General features: G+C 45.8%; 1 long non-coding RNA gene across 1 annotated transcript; it reads right to left on the bottom strand.

Annotated features, from left to right (window-relative positions):
- Positions 1–889: 889 nt before the first annotated feature.
- LOC147993184 (uncharacterized) lies at positions 890–1,748 on the bottom strand. The gene is made up of 3 exons (XR_015615461.1): positions 1,505–1,748; positions 1,340–1,397; positions 890–1,252 (listed from the first exon to the last, which is right to left on the bottom strand). It is a non-coding gene; the product is annotated as an uncharacterized LOC147993184 (long non-coding RNA).
- Positions 1,749–17,274: the final 15,526 nt, after the last annotated feature.

The raw sequence follows: 17,274 nt of genomic DNA, 5'->3' as shown, positions 1-17,274 counted from the left end.
GATCTTATACCGCAATGCACCGCATACTGGGCATGCGTTCAGATCCTTGTATGCACCGCGGTAGAGGATGCAGTCATTAGGGAATGCATGTATCTTCTCCACCTCCAATACTAGAGGGCATACGACCTTCTTTGCTGCGTATGTACTGTCGGGCAATTCGTTATCCTTTGGAAGCTTCTTCTTAAATATTTTCAGTAGCTTCTCAAATCCTTTGTCAGCCACATCATTCTCTGCCTTCCACTGCAGCAATTCCAGTACGGTACCGAGCTTTGTGTTGCCATCTTCGCAATTGGGGTACAACCCTTTTTTGTGATCCTCTAACATGCGATCGAACTTCAGCTTCTCCTTTTCACTTTCGCATTGCGCCCTTGCATCGACAATGACCCGGCGGAGATCACAATCATCGGGCACATCGTCTGGTTCCTCTTGATCTTCAGCAGCTTCACCCGTTGCAGCATCATTGGGCACATCGTCTGGTTCCTCTTGATCTTCACCAGCTCCCCCCGTTGCAACATCACCGTATTCAGGGGGCACATAGTTGTCATCGTACTCTTCTTCTTCGCCGTCTTCCATCATAACCTCTATTTCTCCGTGCCTCGTCCAAACATTATAGTGTGGCATGAAACCCTTGTAAAGCAGGTGGGAGTGAAGGATTTTACGGTTAGAGTAAGACCTCGTATTCCCACATTCAGTGCATGGACAACACATAAAACCATTCTGCTTGTTTGCCTCCGCCGCTTCGAGAAACTCATGCACGCCCTTAATGTACTCGCGGGTGTGTCTGTCACCGTACATCCATTGCCGGTTCATCTGCATGCATTATATATAATTAAGTGTCCAAATTAATAGAAGTTCATCATCACATTAAAACCAAAGTGCATACATAGTTCTCATCTAACAACATATAGCTCTCTAGAGCATCTAATTAATTAAACCATACATTGAAACTATGTAAAACATTTCAATGCGAAAACAAATGCGATCATAATCGCAACCAAGGTAACAATTGATCCAACGGCATAATGATACCAAGCCTCGGTATGAATGGCATATTTTCTAATCTTTCTAATCTTCAAGCGCATTGCATCCATCTTGATCTTGTGATCATCGACGACATCCGCAACATGCAACTCCAATATCATCTTCTCCTCCTCAATTTTTTTATTTTTTCCTTCAACAAATTGTTTTCTTCTTCAACTAAATTTAACCTCTCGACAATAGGATCGGTTGGCATTTCCGATTCACATATATCCTACATAAATAAAATCTATGTCACGTTGGTCGGCATAATTTTCGTAAACAATAAATGAACCAATAGTTATAAAGATAATATATATACCACATCCGAATCATAGACAGGACGAGGGCCGACGGGGGCGGATACCAAAACCATCGCACTATATAAGATGCAATAATAAAAGTAAGAAAATAATACAAGTATCTATGTAAACATGCGAGTAAGAATATTTTTCCTTTCAGAAAGAAGATAAAACAAGAGGCTCACCACGGTGGTGCCGGCGATGAGCTCGGCGCGGGTGATCGACGGCGGTGAAGACGGGGACGGGGCGTGATGGACCGCTAAACCTAGACAAATATTATGGAAAATGGAGCTTGGAGGTCGAGCTTGGAGAGGAGAAAGCTTAAGTAGTGTGGTTCGGGCATTCCATCGAACACCTTGTGTGCATAGGAGGTGAGCTAGAGCATCACCAAGCCCTCTCCCCCTCGGCCAGAGAAAAACAGAGCACTGGGGTGCTCTGCTCGCGAGCGAGGGGTATATATAGGCACCTCATTGGTCCCGGTTGGTGGCATGAGCCGGGACTAATGGGGAGCCTTTGGTCCCGGTTCAAGGCACCAACCGGGACCAATGGTGGTGGGCCAGGAGCGAGGCCCATTGGTGCCGGTTCATCCCACCAACCGGGACCAAAAGGTCCAGATGAACCGGGACCAATGGCCCACGTGGCCCGGCCGGCCCCCTGGGCTCACGAACCGGGACCAATGCCCACATTGGTCCCGGTTCTGGACTGAACCGGGACTAATGGGCTGAGCCGGCCTGGACCAAAGACCTGTTTTCTACTAGTGTACCTCCGAAGCCACCCATGCCACCCATGGCGCCGATGCCACCGCCACCCATGGCGCCGAGGCCACCGCCACCCATTGCACGAACCATGGCTCTTTTTTGGATCGAGACTTCTTCACGAGCAAGATTGACATACTCCTTTTGCGTCGCATTGAGGTAAGATGTGTCCAAGAAGAACAAGTGTTTCTCCCATTCCGACAATCTAGTTCACTCCTCATTGCTCACCTTCCTCTCATCGGCCGCCACCCTCCTCTCATCGGCCGCCAACCTCCTCTCCTCGGCCGCGGCATCTTGGTTCCTTGCCATTTTCCTCACCTCGTTGGCTTCTTTTCTTGCCTTCATAATAGCTTCCATAGCATTTTTGAGCTCATTGTCTCCTTTCCTCTTCTTCTTTTTGGTTTTATCTTTCTTGCACCCATCAGGTCGCTTTGGCTTCGAGTATGAAACCGAGTTGGGTGTGGGGCTTCTCTTGCCATCATCACTTGATGCATCATCCTCCTCATCATCATCATCCAACTTAATTGTTCACTTACGTTTGTTGCTCAAATGCAAATCATCCAAATCTTCACGCTTCTTCCATTTCTCATCATCCTTCAACACGTTATAGCAATGGGGCAAGGTAAATACCCTTCCTTTCTTGATCTTCCCCTTCTTGGTTGTCCTCTCCTCTTCTTTGAACAAGTTTTGCGCAATGTTGTACTACATGAAAACAAAGCAAGTTAGCACCAACAACAAGTATGATGAACATGTATGAAATGCCACTTACTCTATCGTCCTCATTTGTGCCACTTGGGTTCAACTTGTCAACCGCCTTTTGACAGGCCGCCCACCTTTGACAATCCGAGTTGATTGTCGACCATCGGGACCTTAGTGATCTCTTGGAGCGATCAATTCCACTCAAGTTGTGAACATCAAAGTGTTCTTTCATCCGCCCCCAATAAGCATCTCTACTTTGATCATCTCCAACGGATGGATCCCTCGACACTTGCAACCAAGTATTGCATAGTAAGATGTCATCGACATTGGTGTAATTGCCCGCTCTTCCTTTCGGTGCGTCGACAATGCCCTCACCCTCCTCGTCCACCTCGAACTCATGGTCTTCGAAGTGCATGTCATTGATTTGAGACTAATGCGAATTGTTGGAGCCAACACCCATCGTTGACATGTATGCATCATCATTGAGACTACAATGTTTCTTGAACAATGCAAATAAGCTATCTATATATGAATGCATTGAAAAAATAACAAAAAAATGAAAAGTTGGAATTTTTTTACCTTGGGGGCATTTCGTCGAACATGTTGTGCGCGTCGGCCGCCGGCTCAACGGGTGAGCTCGCCGGCGCTTTGGTAGCCGCCGCGCCCGTCGCACGCCCTGCAAGCTTCTTCCTCCTCGCCTTGGAGGTGCCGGAGCCATCCGTCGCCTTGTTTTTCTTCGCCGATGTCTTGCCCTTCTTTGGCCGCGCCGCATTGGGGAGCTTTGATGAGGAGGGGGCGGCGGCTTGGGTCGGCGCCGGCGCGACGCCACCCGCCGCAAAGGTCATCCGCGGCGGCATGAAGAGGCCGCGCGCGAGGCCGATGGTCGGAGGAGCTCTGGCGGAGGCGAGGCCAACGCCACCCGGGCTAGGGTTTGCGGCGGCGGCAGCGGTGGAGGGGTCGCGGCTATAGGATGGGGTGAGCGGGGTGCCGGCGCGTGTGTCCATGGCGTGCAGTTCGCCGGCGCCGCCGCCGGCGCGGGGCGTAGGAGGCGGAGAAGAGATAGTGCAGCGCGAGCGCTCGAGTGTGCCGCGCGCGGAAGCGGGCGCCCCAAATACACCGCGCGAGATAGCGAATCCGACCACACGCCCAACTCCTTATACCGCGCGCGCGGTTATTGCGCGCCCGCTGAAGCCACCCGCCATGTTGCGCGCGCTAAACTGGCTAAATTTGTGACGCGACGCTTGTTTAGCACGCCTGTTGGAGATGCTCTGACGCTAAGCCCCAAGGCAAAAAATCGGCCCAGAATACCTGGGGTGGAGCCCAATCTAGAAAGTTCACTTGGTTGGGCCTGGACCATGAAGCATACTCGGTTGAGCTGAGTATGACACCTTTATGTCAGAAAAAAAATGAGTATGACACCTTTAGCGCCGGTTAGAGTTGTTTCGGTAGACAGCACCCACGCCGGGCCATCTACTTCGGAATTCATTGACGCTCTATAATATGTGCCTAGACATTTTTCGGTGCTAGATAGATACATCTATCTAAATGTCAACTAATTCCGGACATACAAAGTACTTCCTACTTGGGTTCTTAAGCTTGCACGGTTTCGTGAAGCTTCTAGAAACTTCTGATCGCATTTCTCTGTCTTGATTTATTATTATTATTTTCTTGCAATTCCATTTTTAAAGACAATAACTTCTTTTTAAAATTCATAAACTATTTTCAAAATTCGTGAACATTTTTAATTTCGAGAAATGTTTTCAAATTAATTATTTTTTGAGATGCGATCACTTTTTCCAAAGTTCATGAACCTTTTTTAGATTTCCGAATTTAAAATTCATTAACATTTTATGAATTTGTGATTTGTTTCAGAACCATATGTTTTTTTGAAATTATTGAACATTTTGAATGTATATTTTGTTTTATCTATAGAAAAATAAGTGATTTTTATCACTGTTTGGGGACGGCGCACGGACCAAACGCTCGGCCGGTCGCGGCCACGCGAGCAAGCGGTCCTCCTACCCCCGAGCGACACGTAGTATAGGGCCACACCCCAATTGTTGCCTTATCTTCTTCATCTTCTCAACCGCTCGTTCCTTTCTTCTATGTTCTCTATCTTCCACGCCGGCGAGTCCGTTCCCTTCGTCCAATTTTCAGCTCGACGCCGGCAAGCCGGCCGCGCGTCCCCGCAGCACCGCCGTGGCATCCGTTCCATCCATCCCATCTGGCTCCACTCCAACAACAGCGACCTCCGCAGCCGCTGCAACCAAGCTAGACCGGCGAGGCTGCTTGCGTCGTCATCGCCATGGCCAGCAACCACCCCAAGATGCCCCAGGCTGGCTCCATCGGCCCTACTCCGGCGAGCGCCACCTTCCTCCTATGCTGGAACTGCCCTCCTTCTAGTCCTATGGTTGCATCCCCGACGAGCAGACGCCGAAGCTGGAACCAGCCACTTTTTTGATACAATCGACCAAAGCAAAAGCTGGAACCGCAGTTGGTTTTTGCTTCAACCAACAAGCGAGCTGGAACCACAGCTGGTTTTTGCTACAACTGCATCGCATTTTTGCTATAACCGGCGTTCTGGAAAGCTACAACCGATGCGGCGAAAAGCTTCAACCAGCGGCGACAGATACTAGAACCAACCACTACCACGACAAAAGGCTACATCCGGTATCGCACAAAGCTTCAACCAGCGTTGGAAAAAGCTTCAAACACCGAATGCCAATGCTAGGGGCTGTCTACTGCCAATAGAAAAAAAGCTTCAAGGTGTCGCAAAAAGCTTCAACCATAGCCGATTTTTGCTACCACCGGCAAAGCTTTTTGCTACATCCATCAGACAGAGCTGCGACCTCGTGAGGACGATAATGATGTTTTTGCTGCAACCGCTGCAGGATTTTGCTACTACCGTTGGAGTTTTTTGGTACATCCATGTAAGGCGGAGTTGCGACCTCGCGAAGGCGGCGACGGCGGCAACGACATTTTAGCTGCCCCCATAGTTTGATTTTGCTACTACCGGTGAATTTTTTGCTACATCCATTCAAATGGCGTTGACTCGCGGCCGGCGTCGATGTATTTTCCTGCAGCGAGCATCAATGGCGAGGGCGGTGGAGCTACAACCGTCGTCGTCAAGAGCTGCAACCGCAGGTGGAGCTGTTGCATGGGTCGAGGCGACAACGAAGCCGGAAGGGTGAGGGACCGGCGACGAGGACGGCCGGCGAGGGCAGGGTCCGGCGGGCGACAAGGAAGACCGACGAGGGTGGGGACGACCACCGGAGGGGACAGGAGGCGCGGTGTCATGCTCCCCGAGCGGGAGATGCGGATCCAGGCCAACTGCCCGAGGAAGAAAAAGTTGGGGTGATATGTTTTTTTTTGCCTGAATCCAATGGCCGCGTGGCTCACATCGGATGGCCTGGGCTGGACCGGCCGAAACGCTCGGCCGGTGCGTCGGCGCCTATAAGCGCCCTTTTTATGTGGCTACCAAGCGAATCACCTAGTGAAGCGAGCGCTATTAGGCCAACCGACCTGTTTGGCGTCAGCGCTGGCGCTGGGGGCGAACCGACACCTTCAGCACTAGGGATGGCTAGGGATGAGGTCTCCTCGGTTGAACTCTTATCGTAACACCATGAATTAGGGAATTTCCTATATGATGCATTAAGCGTCAAACTGTCGAACCACAAATCCTAATAGGTCTACCTTTGCGGAGCAAAGGCGCATACGCCGGCCCAAGTAGACTTTTCCAGAAGACTCCATTTCCGGTTTTGGAAAAGTTCCTTTTTATTTCTTTCAATTTGTTCTATTTTTTATTTTAATTTTCTCTTATCTTTTTATTTATTTTCCTTTTTGTTTGTTCTTTTTCTTTCTTTTCCCTTTCTTTTCATATTTATCATTCTTTGACTTCAAATTCAGAAACAGTTTTGGATACATGGGAACACTTTTTCAAATTTGTGAACAATTTTGAAATTTACAATATTTCTTCAAATCATGAACATTTTTGGAAATTGATATTTTTATCCGAAACTTAACTCAAATTCATGAACATTTTCAAAATCCAAAAATATTTTTTCAAATTTGTAACATTTTTAGTATTCGTGGACATTTTTAAAATTCATGAAGAGTTCTTGAAATTTAGAGAATTTAACAAATCGTGAACATTTTTGAAATTCGGATTCTTTTCGCAAAATTCACAAAAAATTTAAATCATGATTTTTTTTAAAATTTATGAACGCTGGACTTGTTTCGGTAGACAGCGCCCACACCGGACCATGTACTCCGGAATTCATTGTCGTTTGTACCAAGACATATTTTAGTGTTAGATCGATACATCCGTTTGAGCGTCAATTATTCCGGACGGAGAAAATGTTTTCTACTTGGGTTTTTAGGCTTGCATCAGCTTGTGAAGTTTCTAGAAGTTCTTGACCGGATTTCTCTGTCTTGATTTATTAATTTTCTATTCTTGCAATTCTCCAGTTTTAAACACATTAACTTATTTTCTAAATTCATGACTTTTTTTAATTTGTAATTTTTTAAATTGATGAACTATTTTAAAAATTCGTGAATATTTTTTAAATTCGAGAAATTTTGTTTTAGTTAATGATTTTTTAGATGCGTTCCCTTTTTTCAAAGTTTGTGAATCTTCTTTAGATTTTGAACTTTTTTCAAATTCACGAATACTTTTTGAATTTGTGATTTGTTTCCAAAATAATGAGAATTTTGAAATTCTTGAACGTTTTTAATGTATATTTTGTTTTATCTAAAGAAAAAAACGAAAAGTGATTTTTGCCTGAACTATTGTTTTAATGTGACGCCATTGTTTTTATGTGCCTGCCGAGCGATCGAGCACAAGCGAAACAGCGAGGTGAGTGCTATTACGCCATGCGGCCTGCAGGGCATCAGCGCAGGCGCTGGGAGGAGGTCTCCTCGGTTGAACTGTTGACGTATGACACCATGAATTTGGGAGTTCCCTATATGACGCATTAAGCGTCAAACTGTCGGACCAGGAATCCTAATCCCGCACAGGTCCACTTTTGTGGAGCAAACGGGGCACCCAAGAGGTCTAGCGCATTCAGTTTTGGGTCGGTCCAAGTAGAATATTCAAGGAAACTAGCTTTCCGGTTTTGGGAAGGTTCCTTTTTTCTTTCGTTTTTTTATTTTCTCTTCTCTTTCATTTTTTGAACTGTTTCTCTTCTCTTTCTTTAATTGTTTCCTTTTCGTCTATTCTTTTCTTTCCTTTCTACCTTTTCCATTTATTTTCTTAATTTTCATTTTTTACTTCAAATTCACGAACATTTTGGGATACCTAGGACATTTTTTCAAATAGGTGAACATGTTTTGAGTTAACAATATTTCTTCAAATCATGACCATATTTTAAAATAGAGAATGTTTATCTGATTCTTTATTTTAATTCAGGAACATTTTCTAAATCGAAAACATATTATCAATTTTTAACATTTTCAGTATTCGTGGTCATATTTTTCAAATTCATGTTTTTTTCAAATTTATAAAATCATGAACATTTTTTCAAATTTGGGATTTTTTTTCGAAAAATTCACGAACAGTTTTCAAATTGTGAAAGTTTTTCCAAATTTGTGAATATTTTTCGAAATATGTGAATTTTTTCAAATTTGTGAACATTTTTAGAATTTTTTAATATTTCGTTAAAATCTGTGAAATTTTCGAAATCATAAACATATTTAATATTTGTGCTCATTTCTATTGAAATCTGAGGACATTTTTCAAATTCATGAAAAGAATTTGAAATACATTCAAATTTGAGAACATTTCTTTCAAAACATGAACATTTTTTGTGCTTGTGATCAATTTTTCAAATTCATGTACGTTTTTTGGAATTTTGAAACATTTTTAAAAATATAACTTTTTAAAATTCATGAACATGTTTTCAAATTGTTTTTTTGCAATCCTGAACATTTTTAAATACCCACACCGTTCCTTCTCCCATGATGTGGTGTGGCCGCGAAGGTCGGGTTGATGGCCAAGGCGCTCTTGCACGGATGGAGGCCACGGGGCAGGTGTCGGGTTTCGTCCTACAATGATCAAGATCAGTTGTTGCTGACCGCGCGCTTTTCCATGAGGGCGCCAACGTCCTCGGCTGGGAGCCCTAGAAGTTATGCTGTCTAGGGTGACCTGCGGCGGAGAGCATGTTGTCGGAGTGTGCGTCACGGGGTCGTGATTCACTCACATTTTCTTGGAACTCGACCACATTATGCAATACTATCTTGAGCATGGATAAAATATTAGGGTTGCGTGAAGTTTGTCTTCCAGGACCGCAACTGCCTGAACGTTGCGAGTTGGTGTCTATACGTAGTCAAGCTCTCCGATCTAGTCAGAGTTGTTGACCGCCTTGCGGCCGCGAGCCGCAAGGGCATCGGTTGTCGAGCGGGTTTGGCTCCAGGGTCGCCGATGCTACTCGTTGGCCATGGTTTCATTCTGTCGGGCGTGTTGTGCAAGGGCCTTTTTCTTGCCCTTTCGTAGTTCATATGGGCGGCCATGGTGGCCTGTCTGATGGCCTCCATTGCCATTCTCATGGGCTTGTTTCCTAGCACAGGTGTGAAAATGCACTGCCTCGTTTGTGATGATTGCGGGAGTCATGGTCGGTGTAGTGAAGACCGAGGGGCTGGCCCCCTAAGTCATCAACTTTGGGGGTCTGGTGCCTAGGGTTGTGAACGTGAGGCGGCTCCGCCTAATTGGTGTGGAAGCTCATGATGCTGATGGGATGATATCTCGTGGTGATGAATCCGGTGGTGCCGAAGTCGATGGAACAATAGTCGCGGGCCCTTCTCCACTAGGGTTGGCGATGATGGGAGAGTTGTCGAGTGCCGAAGATCGGTTATGTTTCCCTCTAGAGCCTCTTGGAGCCGTCATGAGGACTTGCTCCAAGCTGATCGAACGTAGTAACTCATCTTTGTCCGTTGACGAGTCTATGGCGGGGCGTGCTGCGTCGTTATTGTCGACTTCTGTTTACAGAAGAGAGATAAGGCTTGCGGAAGAGGCGTTTTTGTTGGAGATGAAGTCCCACATGCAGTCTTCTGGATCATGGTCATCAATGCAGTTGGAGCATACCATAAGAACCAGATGAGATGCGAGGGCGGGTTGGTGGGTTGTAGGCTCGTCCCATCATCCTAGCCCAATCATCGTGATCCGGCCTTGATCGGGAGGATCGTAGAGCGAGTCTTGTCATCCTCCGATTGGTGCTTGTGATCAATTTTTCAAAGTCATGTACATCTTTTTAAATCTTGAAATAATTTTTAAAATGTTGAACTTTTTTTAATTCATGAACATGTTTTGAAATTGGTTTTTTGGTACTCCTGAACACTTTTAAATACCTGCAATGTTCCTTCTTCGAGGCTCTGATGTGTCCCCGGAGGTCGGGTTGATGGCCAAGGCGCTCCTACACGGGCGGAGGCCACAATGCAGGTGTCTGGTTCCAGCCTACAATGATCGAGATCGGTTGTCGTACCCCGCAAAATGGGAGATCGTTTGTCGCAGACCGCCAGGCTCTTCCACGAGAGGGGCGCCAACATCCTTGGCTGGGAGCCCTGGTAGTTATGTTGTCGAGGGTGCCCTGGGGCGGAGAGCATGTTGTCGGAGTTTGCGTGACGGGGCGTGATTGACTCACATTTGCTTGGAGCTTGATGACATTATGCAATGCTGTCTTGAGCTTAGATAGAATATCAGGGTTGCATGGGGTAGCATGAAGTTTGTTTTCTAGGACCACAATTCACTACTAGGAAAAGAGCTATAGCTAATATGGACATTAATGGCGCACTTCATATGTGGTGCACCGCTGTTATATAGCAGTGGCGCATCATGTGTAGGTACGTCATTAGTGTCCATATCATTAATGGCGCACCACACCCATGGTGCGCCATTATTAATAATTTTTTTTCAAAACTAGTAATGGCGCACCACACACTCTGTGCGCCACTACTAACATTTTTTTCAAAACTAGTAATGACGCACCACAACCACGGTGCGTCACTACTAACAACTATTTTTTTAATATTTTTTTTGCAAAACTAGTAATGGCGCACCACGTAACAGGTGCGCCATTAGTAACCAGGGTTACTAATGGCACATTGTTAGGTGGTGCACCATTGGTAACCTGAGAGCAGCTAGATATTTTGGACAGCCACCTACCACACTCACTTTCCCACTTCATTCTCTCCACCTCCTCCTCCAAGCTTGTCTCGGCTACCTCCTCCTCCTCACCTCATTTGCACCATAGATTCACCCAAATTAAGTGGTTAAATTTCCTTTTTTGATAGGTAAGTAAGGGGAAACCTTTCTTTATGTTGTAGATCTACTTTTTTCTCCCTCCAAGAACATGCACATGCACTTTTTATGGCCTAGATCTACGTATGTTTGTGGTGTTGCATATGTTTGTGTTTGCAGGTACCGGTATTTGAAATGCGATAGTTGCCAATATTCTGCCGGAATGTTGATTCATTTCCGTTTCGGCGAGAATTTGGCACTATGCATTCTTTTTGGTCCTATTTTCAGGCAAAGTCATGCCAAATTTTTTTTGGTTCTAAAATATCATTTTGCTCTACCCCGCAGGCGACCATGGTCCGCGCGATGACCGAAGGCATCGTGAATAGGTTTTTGAGCTCTGCGAAGGCCGAGATACTTCAAAAGAATGAGACGGAGATAAGATGTCCGTGTCGAAGATGCAAGCCGAAGAGCCTTATGGACCTGAATTCCGTACAGGTGCGGGACCACCTGCTCTTGCGTGGTTTCATGGATGGCTATCGGTGGCAAGGTGATGAGATGACTATGAAGTCGTCCATGGGGGCCGGGCAAGAAATGAGGAAGGGCAGCAAGACAACCGCGGCGAGGGCGGGCGAGAAGACGAAGAATCTCCAGGACATGATCACGAAGTAGATGCAGTACACAGTCATCATGTAGAAGATGTCGAACATGATGATGAGGAAGATGCCGGAGCAGACGAAGGGCATGATCATGAAGATGAAGATGCTGGAGCAGATGACGATGGACCATCGATGGGCTAGGTGCAGGACACTCATATTCAAGAGCTGCTTCTCAAGCAGACGGATAACGCAAGAGCTGCCGCCTGAGAGAAAGCCAAGCTGGATCAACTAGAGATAGACGTGGTTACTCCATTGTATGAAGGATGCATCCCCGAGGATACCCGCCTGAAAGTAACGCTCATGGCTCTGGAGATGAAGGTAAAACACAAAATGACCGACGCATGCTTCGACGAGAACATGTCATTCTGGCACAAATGTCTTCCCAAGGGGAACAAGTGCCCGACCAGTTTCGAGGAGGCGAAGAAAATCGTGTGTCCTCTGGATTTACCGCATGTGAAATACCATGTGTGCATGAACAATTGCATCATTTATCGGGACGAGCACGCGGAGTCTACCACATGTCCGGTGTGCGGCATCACTCGATACAAGAAGAGGAAGAAAACTCCTCGAAAAGTGGTGTGGTACTTTCCGATCACTCCTCGTCTGCAACGGTATTTCGCGGACCCTAAGCTAGCAAAGCTCCTGCGTTGGCACGCGAATAGGGAGAAGAAGAAGCGAGAAGATAACGGAAATGATCCGGAGATAAATAAAAAAGACAAGATGCTGAGTCACCTAAGGATGCGAGCCAGTGGCAAGTGTTGAGCTTCGAACACCCAGAATTTGGGGACGATCCAAGGAACATCATGCTGGGCGCGAGCACCGATGGAGTCAATCCGTTTGGCAGCCAGAGAAGCACGCATAGCACCTGGCCTGTGTTTGTGTGGATGTACAACCTTCCCCCCTGGTTGTGCATGAAGAGGAAGTACATTCACATGGGTATGCTAATTGAAGGGCCGAAACAACTAGGGAACGACATCAATCTGTATCTGGGGCTGCTGAAAGAGGAGCTAGACACGCTGTGGAAAACGCCAGCCAATACGTGGGACGCCGCAGAGAAAGAATATTTCCCTATGAGAGCCGCACTGCTCACGACGGTGCACGACTATCTCGGTTACGGATATGTCGCGGGGCTGGTGGTCCACGGATTTTCTGGATGCGTCAGGTGCATGGATGACACAACGTATCGCCAGCTAGATAGAGATCCCAGGACATAGAAAACCGTGTTCATGGGACATCGAAGGTGGCTTCGCGACGATGACTCATGGAGAAAACGCAAGGATCTATTCGATGGTGAAACCGAACCCCGAAGACACCTGCGTACGAGGAGCGGCGAGGAAATAGACGAGCTGTTAAAAAATTGGAAAGATTGCCCACCGCGGGAAAGAAGCAAAAGGTGCCAGAGCCGGGAAAGAAGCGAAAGGCACCAAAGCCGCTGCTGAAGGTATGGAAAACGAGGTCTGTTTTGTCGGACTTGCCGTACTGAAAGATCCTCCGTGTGCCTCACAGCCTTGATGTCATGCATATCACGAAGAACGTGTGCGAGAGTCTGCTTGGTACCCTGTTCAACATGCCAGAGAGGACCAAAGATGGGCCGAAAGCAAGGGCATACTTGAAATCAATGGGCATCAGGGAGGAGCTTCATGCTAATGATGATGATGATGAGGCGAAGCGGGACACGGAAAGTCGTCGCAAAGGCAAAAAGGCCAAGAAGATCGAAAATGACTACCCTCCCACGTGCTTCACTCTAAGTCAGGAGGAGATCGATCAGTTTTTCACCTGCCTCGTAGGAGTAAAACTTCCTTACGATTACACAGGGAAGATAAGCAGATACCTAGACTCGGTGAAGCAGAAGTTCAGCGGGATGAAGTCTCACGACTGTCACGTGCTGATGACGCGGATACTTCCAGTTGCAATCCGTGGGATCATGGACGCGCACATCTGTGAAACGCTATTTGTCCTATGCAACTTTTTCGACGTCATCTCTCGGAAGTTGGTTGACGTGAGGAAACTCAGAAGGCTACAGGAAGAGATGGTGGTGATACTATGCGAGCTTGAGATGTACTTCCCGCCTGCATTCTTCGATGTTATGGTGCATCTGCTGGTCCATATCGTGGAGGATATCATCCAACTCGGGCTGACGTTCCTGCACAACATGATGCCGTTCGAAAGGATGAATGGTGTCATCAAAGGATACGTTCGCAACATGTCACGTCCAGAGGGAAGCATAGCCATGGGCTTTCTGACCGAAGAGTGCATCTCCTACTGCACGAATTATCTAGGCATCTAGAACCCCGTTGGTCTGCCCATCAACAGGCACCTCGACAGGCTCGCTGGATGGGGTCACCGTGATGGTTGCCGCGAAATGCATGTTGACTTCGAGGGTCAACTCGCCGACTTTGAAAGAGCAAACCTAGTCGTGCTACAACACATAGACGTGGTCGATCCTTGGGTGGTAGAGCACAAAACCTTTATTGAGAAGACATACAATGACCGAGGCCAACAGAGGACGGACGGAGATATAATCAAAGAGCACAACTCATGTTTCACGCGTTGGTTCAAGGAGAAGCTTCTGTCGTACCCTTTACATGATGTTTCTTCTGCGGAAGAAAAACTCATGTTCGCCTTGTCACAGGGCGCCGAGCACAACCTGATGACCTATGAGGCGTACGATATCAACGTCTACGAATTCTACACCAAGGACAAGGACATGAAGAGCGATGGTTATCAGAACTCCGGGGTAACGATGGAATCCTACATCAGTAATGACAAGGACAGGTACTACGGAAGGATCGAGGAGATCTAGGAGCTGAGCTACGCTGGAGAGAAGGTCCCGATGTTCCGTGTCAGATGGGTCAAGAGCGTCCTAAAAGAAGACCGGTATTTCACCACCATGGTTATACCCGAAGCCAAATCCAAGACCGCGGTCGCAAACGTCACCGCAAAAAGTGAGCCATTGGTACTGACTTCCCAAGTGGACCAATGCTTCTTCATTTCCGACCCGTCAAATCCCAGTCGTGTTGTCGTGAGGAGAGGCAAAACGAAGATCATCGGAATGGATGGAGTCGCCAATGAGCAAGACTTCGACAAGTACGGCGACCCGAAGATGGAACATGACGACGATGATGAAGTGCCATACACCACAAGAAGAAGCAGGACCACCCTACCTAAAGGACGTCCGTTCAACAGAAGAACTCCATTTGCGAAAAAGAAGGGCAAGAAGATTGTGAAAAGATAGCTAGCTAAGATCGATTGTATTTAAATTGTAGTCTTCATTTGTCGATTATATTTCGACATATTGAAATGATATTTCTTCTGTTCTAGTCCTCATGAATATTTATTTATGTTTATTCTGGTATTTATGTTTATTCTGGTATACCAATTTTTATTTATGTTTATTCGGGTATTGAATTTCTAACTCACAAAAAGTATTGAATTTGTTAATATTTTTTGAACTCATGAATATTTTAAAATTTCATGGGCACGTTTTGAATTCATGAATATTTTTTCAAATTTGATGATATTTTTTCATATTCATAAATGTTTTACCAATTCACAAATGAATGCAATTAAAAATAAAAAACAAATTTGATGATATTGTTTCAAATATTTTCAAATAACAAATTTGATGATATTTTCAAACAACAAATTTGATGATATTTTTCCATATACGTAAATATTTTCAAATAACAAATTTGATGATATTTTTTCACATTCATAAATGTTTTCAAATTTGATTGTCATTTTCTAAAAAAATATTAGATGCAACTAAAAATAATAATAAAAACGTTACTAATGACGCACCAGGAGAAGGTGCGACATTGCTATCAAAATACTTATGGCGCACCCCTAGGAGGTGCGCCATTGGTATACCAATTTTTTTGATATTTTTTCAAATATTGTCAAATAATAAATTTGATGATATTTTCAAATAACAAACTTGATGATATTTTTTCATATTCATAAATATTTTCAAATAACAAATTTGATGATATTTTTTCACATTCATAAATGTTTTCAAATTTGATTGTCATTTTCCTAAAAAATTATTAGATGCAACTAAAAATAATTATAATAAAGTTAGTAATGGCGCACTAGGAGAAGGTGCGCCATTGCTATCGATGTACTTATGGCGCACCACTAGGAGGTGCGCCATTGTTATCGATGTACTTATGGCGCACCCCTAGGAGGTGCGCCATTGCTAACCTTCCCCCCTCTATCCCTCCCTCGCTAGATCCCCCTCGCCCCCCGCGCCAGATCCCCCTCCATCTCGCTATCCCCTTCGCCAGATCCCCCTCCCCCCGCCACCGACGACCCCCCGCACCCGACAACCCCCGCGCCCGCTCCGCCGTCGAAGTCGCCGCCGGAGCACTAGGAGGAGGAGGCCCGCGTCCTGCTACGTCGGTTTTCCTCGAAGAGGAAGGGATGATGCAGCAGAGTAGCGTAAGTATTTCCCTCAGTTTTTGAGAACCAAGGTATCAATCCAGTAGGAGGCCACGCTCAAGTCCCTCGTACCTGCACAAAATGATAGCTACTCGCAACCAACGCGATTAGGGGTTGTCAATCCCTTCACGGCCACTTACGAGAGTGAGATCTGATAGATATAATATTTTTGGTATAAAGATGCAAAGTAAAAAGTAAAAGCAAAGTAAAAAAGCAAAGCAAGATTAAAGTGATGGAGATTATATGATGAGAATAGACCCGGGGGCCATAGGTTTCACTAGTGGCTTCGCTCAAGAGCATAAGTATTCTACGGTTTGTGAACAAATTACTGTTGAGCAATTGACAGAATTGAGCGTAATTATGAGAATATCTAGGCATGATCATGTATATAGGCATCATGTCCGTGACAAGTAGATCGAAACGACTCTACATCTACTACTATTACTCCACTCATCGACCGCTATCCAGCATGCATCTAGAGTATTAAGTTAAAAACAGAGTAACGCCTTAAGCAAGATAACATGATGTAGAGAGATAAATTCATGCAATATGAAATAAACCCCATCTTGTTATCCTCGATGGCAACGATGCAATACATGCCTTGCTGCCCCTTCTATCACTGGGTAAGGACACCGCAAGATCGAACCCAAAGCTAAGCACTTCTCCCATGGCAAGAACTACCAATCTAGTTGGCCAAACCAAACGGATATTTCGAAGAGACTTGCAAAGATAACCAATCATACATAAAAGAATTCAGAGAAGATTCAAATATTATTCATACATAGACTTGATCATAAACCCACAATTCATCGGTCTCAACAAACACACCGCAAAAAGAAGATTACATCGAATAGATCTCCACGAGAGAGGGGGAGAACTTTTTATTGAGATTCAAAGAGAGAAGAAGCCATCTAGCTACTAACTATGGACCCGAAGGTCTGAGGTAAACTACTCACACTTCATCGGAGAGGCTATGATGATGTAGAAGCCCTCCATGATGACGACCCTCTTCCGGCGGAGCTCCGGAACAGGCCCCAAGATGGGATCTCGTGGATACAGAAAGTTGCGGCGGTGGAATTAGGTTTTTGGCTCCTGTTCTGATCGTTTGGGGGTACGTGTGTATATATAGGAGGAAGAAATACGCCGGAGGAGCAACGAGGGGCCCACAAGGCAGG

Source organism: Triticum urartu, chromosome 1A (genome assembly GCF_056163025.1).
Source record: "Triticum urartu cultivar PI428250 chromosome 1A, HENAU_Tu73, whole genome shotgun sequence".
NCBI classification, from domain to species: Eukaryota; Viridiplantae; Streptophyta; class Magnoliopsida; order Poales; family Poaceae; genus Triticum; species Triticum urartu.
This window is presented reverse-complemented; position numbering and strand designations above follow the sequence as displayed.